Here is a 13,857-nt window from a genome sequence, read left to right on the forward strand (position 1 = left end):
AATGAGGCCCATAGTTTATAATATGACACTGGAAGAAAAAGCTGTCAGATTAATGACACTTCAGAATAGAATGGTCCTTGACAGAATTTTGGCTGATCGTGGGGCAGTATGCAAAATCGTGGGGTCAGCTTGCTGTGTATTTGTAAGTGACTCCTCCCCCACCATATTTGAAGCAATCAAGAAATTGCATGTCCTGAGTTCTGATATTCATGTCCCCACAGGTGGTTGGAATCTGAATATAAGTTTATGGTTTTGGGAACTGCTGCGATCATGGGAATGGAAACTAATTGCAATTTTGATCACAATACTTGGAATCGCAATGTTCTGCTGTTGTTGCATATAATGCCTGCCAATCATCTGCTCTCAAGTTGCAAATTAATGTGTGCATGCAATCAAAATGAAACCCCCTCACATATTGGGTGAAGGTGCACAACACGAAAATGAAACAATCAAAGAGTTCATGGCAGTTAATATTTCAGATGATGATTATAGTAGTATGGATAGTTCAGAATTAGATACATGATCAGATGAAGATGCGATGTGTGGATGATGTTCTTGGCTTATGGCCAAAAGGAGGGTTTGTTAGACCAGAAATGACCCTATAGTATGTATAATATGTATATTATGTTGGTCAGAAACCAATCGCATCATGTGACAAACATCGCAAAAACAGAATCTTCAATGTGACCAAAGGGCATCTATTTTGTGAAATGTCCGCCATTTGCTTTTTTCCTTTCTGTAAAAAACTCTTTGCAAAATGTATTCTTTGTTTCAAACTCATTCACGGTGCAAAGCCATTGCCTGCATGTTGAAAGATCAACCCAGACAGGAATGCTAGACGATACCGAAATACATTGTTTTCCTCCCTCACAAAGTCCTTAGAGACGAGCAGAAACTGCATCTAATCAGCGGCCCAGGTGCCGGCCTGTCTTACAAACGCTGTAGCAAGAGGCAGTTAAAACATGAATTATATTCTTTTAGTGGTACTCCTTCGCGGAGACTGGTATTTTCTGCCTCAGAACTGTCTGACCCTTGGTTCATGAATAGAAACACATAGATAACGTACTAAGGAATGTTTCTCTCCTACGAACATGATATCCTTGCTGAACTAAGAGCTTCATGTTCTCCATAACAAAATACTGTCTCTGCTACTGTTGCTAGAATAAGTATATTTAGAATGAATAGGGACTTGTCATAACGTGTCATAATTGTCATGATTGTCAATCACCGAACCCTAGCCTAAGAAGATACATTATGGGCGGTCTGAATTGCCTTCAAAGACTACATGTTATGTATATATATTGTTGCTTGAGCGTTGCTCGCTCTCTTGCGTCTCACGAGGTCTGGGTACACACGTTGCGAGACGTTAGGCCCCAGTCGCCCGACTGAGCATACTTTGAAATAAACCAGACTTGTTTGGAAATCGAACCTCGTGTCTGTCGTGTCACTAGTATATGGTTATTGTGCCTTAGTTTCCATATGCGGGGTCTTTTGGCCTAGCAAATATGGGCCTCAAATTTACTGCATACATAGTGATATTGGTTTCTAAGCCATTACTCGATTAAGTTGCCGAATCCCCAGGCATATTTCACCCGCTTCCACATTTTGCATTTGGGCTTCACAATACACTGTACCACAGTTAGGTTGAGGGAAAGCTATAGAACTGGCTGTCCAGACGTCTAGACGTCTAGTAGATAAGTCACTCCAATATGCACTAAGACCCAGATTGCATGACTCAAGAAAAGAGCTTTGGGCCCTTCAACCAAGTGCTCCAGTGCACAGGTCCTCCTGGATAGCACTCTGTAGTGCCTGGGTGGTTGTCCTATACAGTAGTTCCTCACTTGCTATTCTCCACGCCATCGCATTCAGTGTTTGCTCACCCTCATGAGCTGAAGGCCAACAGCAACTCCTCTCCCTTGGCTTTCGCCTGCTCCTCACTGGCTTGTTTGCCTTCAGACTTCACTGCTGCCCTCTTCACTGGTAACAAAGGCATGCTGCCACTGGGGTTCTTTCCACAGCAGCACCTATAGATACAACATCGGGAACAGTCAAGCGTGCAAGCGCCTGGCTGCAAGCTCCTAATGTGCTATCTGTCAGACAGGCAGAGGACTGGTCCCCCCTGCTACACAATCACAGCCTGGGGGTATCCTTGGCCTTGGAACTTCTGTCCCCCTGCAGGAATGTTACAAGTAGCACATGCCCTAGAATCAGATCAATTCATTTAATTCAATGTTTCTCATTCCTACTCATCCTTGTTATCATTCACTAGCAAGGGGGACATGCAGACAGTTACATTGCATACATAAGGCTTTGCCACACACTCCACTGGGTACCAGAACCCAGAAAATAGCACACAACTCAGTAGGCATAAATGCATTTCATTTAAAGGAGCTCTTCACTTATAAATCACTGTGGCTTTAGTGATTGACATGTAATGTGGGTGAGGGGGGTTACCCTTGCCCTAAGCTCTTCAGCTTCCTTCTGGGAGAATGGTGCTGACAAGCCACCACTCCCCTGGTGTGGCTATAGGCACTCCATCTCTGTGTCCCCTTTTCTGCTCTTAAAACCCAATGCAAACCATTTTGTGGAACACAAATAAAACAGTTGATTTGCCGTTTCTTTCCCCCATTAAAGTGTAATATAAGAGTTGCCAACTTGTGACCCAGACCAAACCTTCTATGATGATGCCCTCTGCCTGGCATCGGATGCCAGTATGTGGTTGACTCCAGTCTCCACCACTATATGATGTGAGGACCTGTTGCGATATGGGGAGGATCCCCTGGTGTCCTCCATAGTGCACAGATTGGCCAGCATGGGATGGTTAAATTGGCCATGTTCCCCTTTAATCCGATTATTAGAAGTGGGCAGCTGAACCCTTTGGCCTTTGCTACAAGTCCTAGTGATGTTAACAATATCTTACAGACTCTAGAAATCACTACTTGAACATAATAGCACAAATCTGCTTCCCGCACATGCAGTCTTATGAATGCAGAGCAGAGCAGAGATGTGTCGCCCCCCCACTCCTCCATGGATGTGCACACATCTTATGGGCATGCGCTTGGATGCCGAAAACAAGATGGTGGATCACCTTAAAAAAAGCTCATGCCATAGCTAGAGACCGAGCCAGACAATGTGATCTTACACCCCAGAAACAATCACCAACCACATCCAAGAGCAAGAGCTCATTGTGATTCCTAGGTGCCACACATTAACTTTAACTAGGCTCATTGGATGAAGAAGGGGCAGTACATAACATAAGGAGCAGATGGATCAGAGTGAGCTGGATGTTCAGGAAGATGAAGTGGAGCAGAGGGAGCTAAGAGCTCTGGAGGAGGTGGAGGAGCAGAGAAAGCTGGAGGTGCTGGAGGAGGTGGAGGAGCGGAGCGAGTGGGTGGACCAAAAGGAGAAAAGGGTGCATAGAGGGTTGACGAAGCTGGTGGACAAGAGAGAACATCAGAGGTTGGAGTTGGTGAACATCAAGAAGGAAGGAGGAGCAGAGGAGGTTGGAGGAGGTGAAAAGGAGGAGAGAGAAATAAGTACAACATCTGGCGAGAGGAAGGACGAGAAGTGGCAAAGGCTAAAACATGACAGTTGGAGGAGGAGAGAGGATGAAGGAGATCAGGAGGTGGGATGTTGGGAAGTACATTGGTGGCATATGGACCATTAAAGCTAGAGAGTAAGGCAACCTAGGTTTACCAGTTGTCTCCAAAAAGTTGGAGGAAACTTGAGCATTTGGCAGTGCATTGAGGAAGTCAGACAACATCCCTCTAGAGGGATAGCGGTGAGGCTCAGTAGCAGGACTTTGCATGCAGTGGCTCATGAGGAGGAGGAGGAGAGAGAGAGAGGCTTGGGAGACACTAGCCTTAGAACACATACAAGGGTGTCAAAAAATCACCTGAAAGCCTTCCCTGCCTTACCAAACCTTGGCAGACTCTATAGAACCTGCTTGAAAAGAGCATCAGCCTTCATCTGGAGAACCTATGATACAATGGTGAGATTCCCCAACAGTGGCCTACTAGCAAAGGTAATTCATCCAGTAGAACATTCTTCAATGGAGTAATCACATGCTCTGCAACATGAGTGACACCGGGAAGAGACCCAGAGAGAGACTATTCACATCAAAAGGACTTTCCTCGTTGAAACCATACAGCAGATTTTCAAACGGTAAGCTCATTTCCACAAGAAATGTTAATGAAGACAGTGCACAAGACAACCTGAGGAAGTCTATTGCTGAAGGAGGGTTTTCAAATAGGATCAGGAAGACTTGCAGGAACTTTAAACGGGAGACAGGAACTCGCCAGGAGAATAATCCTGGGAGAAGACTTTTGTTTTGCTGATACCTCATCCTGACCAAAGACTGGATTATTTGTGGAAGGGAACAAATCAGCCAATGACATATTGGGTAAGAGGGGGATTTATAGGAATACACATATTTTGGGGGGGATTTAGCTTGTTTGTACTCTGCCTGCAAGAAGTCTTCATTTATATGTTTCCCTCACTGTGAATCCCTGATGAATACACTGCCTTTTAGAACTCAAGGGCAGATTCATGGAATTTTTGGTACAGTGCAAAGCCAAATCCCAAGTCTGTTACCATAGGAACCAGCGATGAAAACGGGCTGATAGAAAGTGGACAGAAAGCAGGGGTCCATAGAGCTGTAGAGGAGCAGTTATATGCCTCTGCAGGAAAATCATATCCCCCTACCTCCTATATGTCGGAAGCCCGAGATTGTGCCATGCTTAACACCAGCTGTTGTGACCATACCACTGCGAGTATTTGACAGAAGGTACACACTAGATAGCCCTATCGAATGTATCCCCAAAGAGATGATAATCTGAGGGAGGAACTCCCTGAAGGCATATGAAAAGGAGCAACAAGAAGAGCTGGTGGCATCACAAAAGACGAGCATGATGCCCTGAGGATACTGCCTGAAGAGAATGCATGGATCTTACAGAAACTGATGACGAAGTTAAGAATCAAGTAAACTTTCATATGCGAAAAGAAGATTGCATGTGTGCGAAACACAGCAGAAATTGCAAGCCGTTCAATAACTATGCAGATGCGATAACGCAAGTAGATTAAGTAATCTTATAAACTGGCTATATGTAGTGAATATATGGCAGGCGAAGCCGCCATTGTATAGAAACTGGACATCAGTGTCATGAAGGGCAGGACCCATGGAGAGAAAAGGCAAGAACTGTGTCGCAGCAAAAATAAGTTGAGATTGTGTAAACAAATGGTGAGACTGTTGGGCCTGGTATCAAAGCTGAAGCAGCCAAGGTCGGTTATCTATTCTTGAAGGCAGTGAAGGTGCGTAGCTGAATCATCCCTTGTTAAGGTGCAAACAAAGAACATCAAGTGTACCAAGTTTTAGTCTTTGAAGACATTTAAATGCTGCGAAATGGAATACATCGTGGTCTCCTGTCACGTGTGGCAAGGATGGAAATAGAGTTGAGCGTGGAGTCCTAGAACTATGATAGTGAGTGCTCGCACTCCCATATATTCCCACAGACAAGAATACTTTGCAAGGCCAAGTTCAAAGACAATCTTCATGGCAGAAGGAATGGGTGATGAGAGATGTTGGGCTAATTGGATGGGGAGGTAAGGTCAAGTCCATCTACTGGCACCTGCGCCTGAGCTTATGTGCTGCTAAGTGAACCGAATGTTCCAGACATGGCACAAGTGTGCCAACCAATTATAGAGGGCCGTATAATGAAGGGCCTTATAGTTTGAAGACCACTGATAAACTGTGTACTTAATAGTGTTGAAGATGACATGTTTTAGAGGTAGGTATAAGTTGTCCACCTGACAGTACATAGTCAATCACAATCCCAGCCTTTATTTAAAGTATACTTAGATGTTCCCCTTGAATGTATCACATCCCTCGTTGGTTTTTCTTATTTGCCACATAGTATAACGTCACGTCTGATGTATTTTTTGTTGATTGTGATGAGATCAGCGGGCTGCAGGCAGTGCCTCCAGTAGAGTGGCACCATAAAGTGACTTTCAGGACAATGTGCTTTGATGCTGGGACATGAGAGGTGGGTTCTGGACTGTGAAAGCCTAGGGGGAACATTGTGGATTCAGCCTAAGACGTGAGACTTGGGGAGTTGTACTCCGGTGAACTGCACTCACGGTAGAGATTGAAGTGTTTGATGAGAGTGTGGGGTCTCTTGCTATTTCCCAGCAGCAGAATGTCCTTCACTGCCTCTTCCCCTTATTATTGGACAGCTTTACAGCCTTCCTGATATATTTCCCACTGCCTGCAAAAGCCTTTCTGTATGCGTTAATACCTATGCAATATTACTGCATGCAGTAACACTGCATGTTTCCAATGGAACACCATTGGACTCCACAATGGGGTACAACTGAAAGGGCTGCATGGCTATAAATCATGCAGACTCTTCCTGTTACTGCATGTTTACCTCATGCTTCAATGCTAAATGAGTTTGGTGGTATTGTGGGAGGAGATACCACCAAACTTGTAATGAGGCCCACTACTTGACCAGTGCGGAAATAACATGCCAGTATTATACCTGCAAATCCCCCATTGAGTCCTATGGGACTCCATGAAATGGAGATTTGCTGCCATTTCCGCCACTCATAATCCGGCAGTATTTCCACCGGACTGAGTGCCGGTAACGGTAATACAGTTTTCCGGTATTCTGATGGATTTACCGCCAGCATGCTGGCAAACTTGTAATGAGACCCATATTGATCAGAAAAAAATGAGTTTTTTTTACTTTACATCTTGTTTTCGCAACAAATGCAGTTTGTTTAACTCTGAACCTACCGCACAGACCCGAAAATATAGATGAGTATCGATTTTTCTAAATCTTAAATTTGGATGTTTTCATTTTCAAGACGTTTGTGGCAGCAGCTGTTCAAGTTAAGGACTGAGTGTGTGTCCGAAATCCCGAAAATCGGAGCAGACACTTTTGATGTAGGTGCCCGGAAAGTTGGTTTTGGCCTAATGGCAATCCCAGTTCAAAAAACATCTGTCTTTCAATGTTCTTATTCTGCATGAAAACGCCAATGACATTTCCCCAAATGTGGCTTAATTCCGGAATCTGTCATATCATTTGCTTGCCTAATTAGCCGAAATCAGTGGCGTTGCTAGGGGGGGCTAAGGGGGCTATAGCCCCTGATCTTTTGGTTGTAGCCCCGGATAGAATCTCAGGAGCTGCAGCCAAAAGACTAGCTAGCCCCCAGTCCCAACAGTTCCAACATCAGCCTAGCCCTGGGTCTTTTCCAGACCTAGCAACTCCCCTGGCCGAAATCGTAAAGAGAAAAATGGAAACACGTTTTTCTCTTGAACACATGCACTATCGACATGCCCCCATCTGAACAAACATGTCAGATTTGGAGACATTTGGTGAACGTTTTCATCTTGAAAATGGTGGTGTTTAAAAATGTGTTTTTGTATGGGATTGGCCAAAAGACCCACTGTTTTGCGACAAAAACACTGTTTTGTTACAAATATATAAAAAATTGTCAGTTTTTGATTTTTGAGAACTTTGGCATGCAGCTGGATCATATGCGGAACTAGTCCATACAACATACATTTGAATTTGCTTTAGAGCATTTTCAGTTATATACTTTTCAACATTTTAAAATGTATCTATTTTGTGCGTGCTCATAACACAAGGAAAACACACAGAGAGGTATGGAATGTATATGGCATGCTAATAACACGTAGAATATACACCACCTCCTTCGCAAATGGAACCTGCATGTGCGCAGTCATCTACTGTGCTGTACACATGATGGAAACACGTGTAAAACACATTAGAAACAAAAACACGTACGAAAATGGAACATGCGCGAGCATACACATCCACTTATCAGTGTTATTATCACATGACCGAAGCACATGATTTCAGCACATGTACAATAGGTGAAAACAGACAAAAGGTATGCAGAAAACACAGGCGGAAAGGGGAGAAACCCATATTATTCAGGCACTAAGGATGGAAAGCATAATGTCACATACCGAAATAGAACACCAGTTTGAATAAACACCCACCAACCAGTCCTAACATATGCCCAAAACACAGAACTCAGGCATGCAGATAACACAAAGAAGGAAAAAGAAACCCTTCTCTTCACAAAGAAATACAACACATGGAAAACGCACTAAAAGTTATGGAAATGGAATATTATACATCTCCAGACCAACGGGTTTCGACACATGCTGGAAATATTCCGCCACCACGATTTAATCACACCACCATGCTTCCATTTTGGTAGCCATATGCCTCAACTACATTGAAGCATCCAGACATGCGGTAATGGTCATGGACCTCATTCCGAGTATTGTGGTCCGGAAATAAGGATGCCGGTAGCAACCTACCGGCACTCTTTCCGGACCACCATACTACAATGTTGCCGGTATGGGCCACAGATCCCCCGCCAGGCCTGAGATGCTAGGTTCTCACGCCCCTACCTGCATGGTTGTCACCGAAGCACCGGCACCGTTAGCAATGGTGCTGGTGCGGCACCGTTAGCAATGGTGCTGGTTCTTCCGTGTCCCCATTTCCATGGAGTCCTATAAGACTCCATGGAAATGGTGCGTAACCGCTACCGCCACCCATGTGATATCCCAGCGACACCGGGATATCAGGCTGCGGTACGGCTGTTACAGGGTTGCCAGAAACCCACCACCTACCGGCGGGTTTTCCAGCAACCCCGTAATGAGGGTCATTTACATTCTGAGAAGATGCAAATTAGCACTTTGATGTACAAAGTCAGTATTAATTGACATCATCAACTATTGTATAATTTAATGAGGCGAACACGCAACCATTGCCACGTTGAGCGAGGTGATTTTTTTAACATGTCACAATTATATGAAACTGTGTACATTTTTCACTAGATGTTATCTTTGGAAAATCTGGTATGGGATATGACCTAATCACCTAAAACAAGCTGTCAGGATTACATGGAACTGTGAACATGTTCTACTATATGTTATTTCTGTAGAAAATTACATATAAGATAGAACCTAATAGCCTATAACAGCTTTTGTATATTCCATTATGTGTGTTGTCAACATTCATAGCAGTGGTCCAATATTGGGAAAGCCCTAGCTCCACTGGGACTTATATCTTTCACATGTACTCTTTTGAATGTATATTTCAACGTAGTTGTTGAGAAGAAATCTTTGCCTCCTATATGATCAGATTATACTTTAGGATGATTGAAAATATTGATAATCATTTTTTTGGTCATTTGCTACCTATTGGGTATTTAACTGGATTGTCCAGAGTATTTTTTTTATCATTTGTTTTATCTCACATCATTTCATTATCTTTATTGGAACTAACACATATGTTATGGGCTGAACACCATGCTGTAGACTAGCCATTCAAAATACTATTTACCAAATGGCAACGATGTTCGCTTCCCTGATGACATCATCGCGTCATCCCGTCATTATCATTTAAGGGCAGCCATCTTTTTTTGCCACATTTACAGCAGCATTTCACTTCACATGTGGACTTGGACTCAGCGGTCGATGTAGTAAGTGACTCTTTGGTCTTTGAATATTGAGATCATATTCTAACCTCTTTACTTCACCATTACTAAAACCATATAGTTAAAATAGCATATTTCTTATTTTTAGGAATCAGAAGCTCTTTGACACACTTGTATCAAAGCAAATCTTACCATTGTATCAATAGGGTACGCAGGAATTGTTTGAATTATTTTATATAAAACACTTTCACTTAAGATGGTCCTTATACATTCCTATTTTTTATTGTAGTGTCCATCATTATCTGAGTTCTTGAGGATATTGCCCCATTTCTGGCAATCATATACAGTATGACATTTTAGAGTTCTTGAAGGAAAGGATGCCCAGGATTCAGGTACGTTTATCTGAAGTATTTATTTATACAAATAGAAGGCCCTCCTGTCCAAGGCCAGTATGGGCGTGAACCGTCATGCAGCCTTATATAGACTTATTATTGGAACCTTTAGTTGTTCTAGGTTACCCAGGTAACCCTTTAACATGTTGTCTTTACATTGACAAACAGAATGGCAACCAGATAAACAAATACATGATTAAAACATGTTTATGCATTCATTTAGCTGCCCCAAAACATGTTTGTTATTTATAGTTGAGAGCATTAACTGCCCCAAACATGTTTGTTTATTACAGTTGGCTTGATTGATATCACACAATACATGTATAATACTTGATGTTTCATATACTGCCCATTAATAATGTAATAATTTATGAACATAAGTTCAAATATGTAACAGTTCCCCTTTGTTATTTTACTATATTTTGAACCACTTTATACTTACTATACCATATTGATCTTTAGATCTGAACTCCCTTCTTGATGTCATTATATCCTTAGCCAATGGTTTTTGGCGATTTTATCATTACTTTTTTGAAGACTTTCTACAAAATATGAGTTAAATGGCCAACCTTTTGTCATTAATATAATAGTATATGTAATAGTATCTTTGATGTTTTGTATATTACAATACTGAAGGTGTTCATATATTTATTGACTTTACAGACTGATTTGTATTTACTCCTGAAGAAGAGACCCATGTCCCAAAACGCATTAAGCTGAGCTGAATTACAAAAAAGAGAATACAGAACACTGTGGAAGAAGAATCTAATGGCAGGGATGTGTATTTTATGGCTTTTCTTAAATCTATATACTTACGGCTTTTCTTAAATCTATATACTTATATACTTAATGCGAAGTTACTTAGATATACTTTTCATAATTGCTTGGCTATTCTGGCTTTTAAATAGCATGCCGGAGACGGGGGTATCCCTATTTTTGGGATCCCATTCTTTTTGCTATTCATTGAGAATCTATGTGCCACGATTGCTTGTTTCTCCCCTGCACCTAAAGTGTTTTTTGAACACTTTTTGATTTGCTCTCGAAATGTATAGCTACAACAGGATTGCAGTGTGATTCCAATGTTTATTTCCATTGCACAATGACCTTGAATATTATTTATTTGCATTTGTAGAGCGCGCAGCAGTCTGGAGGCATCGTGGCGATTGTTACAGAATGGTTCTTAGTTGCAGGAGTAAAATATTTACATACATTATTTTTAGACTCCAAAACCAACGAACATGGAAATTACACTGTTAGGTCTAAAAGGTTTAATGAAAAAACAGAGGCAGTACCTCCATCTCCTCACCTGCTGGACCTACCTTCCACCTATGCCTCCAGGGTTAAGAGCCTGGGATGCTACTGGCAATCCGATTTGTGCTGTCATCATCAAATTAGTGCCACTGTTCAATCAATATACTGCACTCTATGGCTGATTCGGTCCATTCTTCCATTCTTGGCCCCCTCGTGCCTCCCAATATTCAGAGGTTCTCTGGTGAATTCAAAGCTAGACTATGCTAATGCTACTTTAATAGGCATTCCTAAATATCAACTTCAGCGATTGCAAGTGGCTCAAAATGCAGCAGTCAGACTGATCTTTAAGGTCTCGAAGTTTACTTCAATGACAAACCATTCAACCGCTTTACATTGACTGGCAGTGATATGATATGAAATGGCATTTATAACGCGCCTATACACAGGTGTTTCAAGGCGTGACGAGGCAAGGGAGGGGAACAGAGGGAAGACAAAGACAACGATCTTACTAGGCCAGGTGACATTGAGATGTTTAACAAATCGATTTTAGGTGACATTGTGGTGAGTCAACGAATCGATTTTAAAGTCCTGTGTTTAATGTACAAATGTGTGCATGGACTCACTCCCTCATGTCTTGTGAATAGAATCTCCCTTTAACATCTTACGAGATCACTTAGATCTGAGGGGAAAAAAATGTGATTAAGGTACCTTCATTTCACTATGTTCAAAGAGGGGACAAACGTTTCTTTGTTTATGGACCACAACTGTGGAACTCCTTGTCCATGGGGTTAAGAAACATCGCCTCCCTACTTCTATTCCATAAAGCTCTTAAAACCTATCTAGTCCAGTGCCCTACTTCGGTCTATTTCATTTTGTATATTTTAGGCTCTCTATTTTAAGGTCCGCGACGGAATGCAGCTCATTCTGCCAGGTGCGCACCGTTCACGGGGAATTTGAACATTTGTGTAGGTGGAGTTGTGGGACGGAATAGGATACTCATTTCTACCAAGCTTCACCCCTCCGCCTGAAAAAGTGCGCTTTTATGCCAGCATGCCTTTTCACGCTGCCGGTGATGCATTGGGCCACAATGGAATACACCTGTATTTTGCACTTGCTAAAAGCATGCAGATTTCACTGGAATGGGCGGTGCGTGAGGGGGGTGGCTAAGAGGGCTATAGCCCCGGGTCTTTTGGTTGTGGCCCCGGATAGAAGCTCAGGGGTTACAACCAAAAAGGCTAGCTAGCCCCCAGTCCCGACAGTCCCAAAATTAGCATAGACCTGGATCTTTTCCAGACCTAGCAATACCCCTGTGGGAATGTATTGTAAATGCTCCTTGCCATGCATAGATAGGGGAATTTAAACTTGTTGGATTACAATAAGTAAAGGCATTAAGCCGATTTCTCTTGTTTAACCATGTGTGACACACTTTGTAATGGAAATGAAAAAAGTTGCAATTTGCTCTGTTTAATTAACACTTCAAAAAAAAATAACTGGTCTTATAAGTGCCATATATCTGCAGCACTTTAATACATTCTAGATGTGATGTTGAAAGCATAATTTCATGCATAGTACTGTAATTTTTGTTATCTGAAAGACCTCTAGATCAAACAGGGTAAATACAAGTGAACTGACTGGCTCTTTAGCTGCAGTAACAGTGCTCTGCCCTTCTGTAGCACTTGAATTAAGAACTATCGGACAGATTGCAGGCATTTCCTGTGATATGGACATCTTTGAAAGCCCCAGGATGCTGCAGCCCCCTGCCTGTGGAAGTACTGGAGAACGTCTCAAGCGATTAGCTCATTCTCGCTTATAAGAATGTGTCTTTTTGTCTCAAGCCCATTCACATGACAGAAATCCACTGGCTGCCTGCGTTGACCCGGGCAGATGGCCACTGGCGTAATGCAAGCAGACACAATTCAATCCGGAGGCCCACGCGGTGTCTAATGTTGCACATGGATTATTAGGCCGAGAATGGAAATTCGTGGTGAAGTTTTCTGTTGTTCCCCAATACTTACAGAAGCCGGGCTTCCCTTTCAGAGCCGCAGCCCGCGGAACTGCCAAACGAGTGCATCTGCACGCCATTTCCATCTCAAAGCCTGTTCGATTTTTTCTATTCAGTCTTGACCATAATGAGGTGGAGAAAAAAAAAAACATTCCAAAAACGTCATCAACTTTCGCCTGTGCATCTCATGAGCGTGCATGTAAAATAACTTCCCATTACACCAAGTACATGTGTATATGTGTGGGTGTGTGTGCATATATATTTAAATAAGATGCTATAAACTGCGTAACAGCAGGCGCCAACTCAAGCTTAAACCAACATATGTCAGAAGTAAGCTGGGGGGTGTAAATTAGAAGGGCATGCTGCTCATCATATCCAAAAAGACCCCGTGAATCATAGCCGCCACCTGCTTAGGAGGGCGGCCTGGATCGGTCTGCCACGTGGGACCATCTGTTTGGTAAATGGACCGCATAACCCGTGAAGGCACAGAATTACGTTGCTTCTTCTCCTTTTTAATTAGAGTTTTTCCAGGCCTCTATTGGGCAAACACATAGCCACCAATAAAAACAACACAGGCCAACAAAGCCAAGGTCAAAGTTTCTTAACAGCTCTTGGGCACTGCAAAGATGCTGGGGTGGGAGGCACCGGGCTAGGGAGACGAGACAAAGCAAATGCCCTGGGGTAAGGCATTCGGGGGGGGTCCCTCCGTTCAGGTTTTAATTGGGGCCTTGAGGA

This window comes from Ambystoma mexicanum, chromosome 6q (assembly GCF_040938575.1).
Source record: "Ambystoma mexicanum isolate Mex_15411 chromosome 6q, UKY_AmexF1_1, whole genome shotgun sequence".
Lineage (NCBI taxonomy): Eukaryota > Metazoa > Chordata > Amphibia > Caudata > Ambystomatidae > Ambystoma > Ambystoma mexicanum.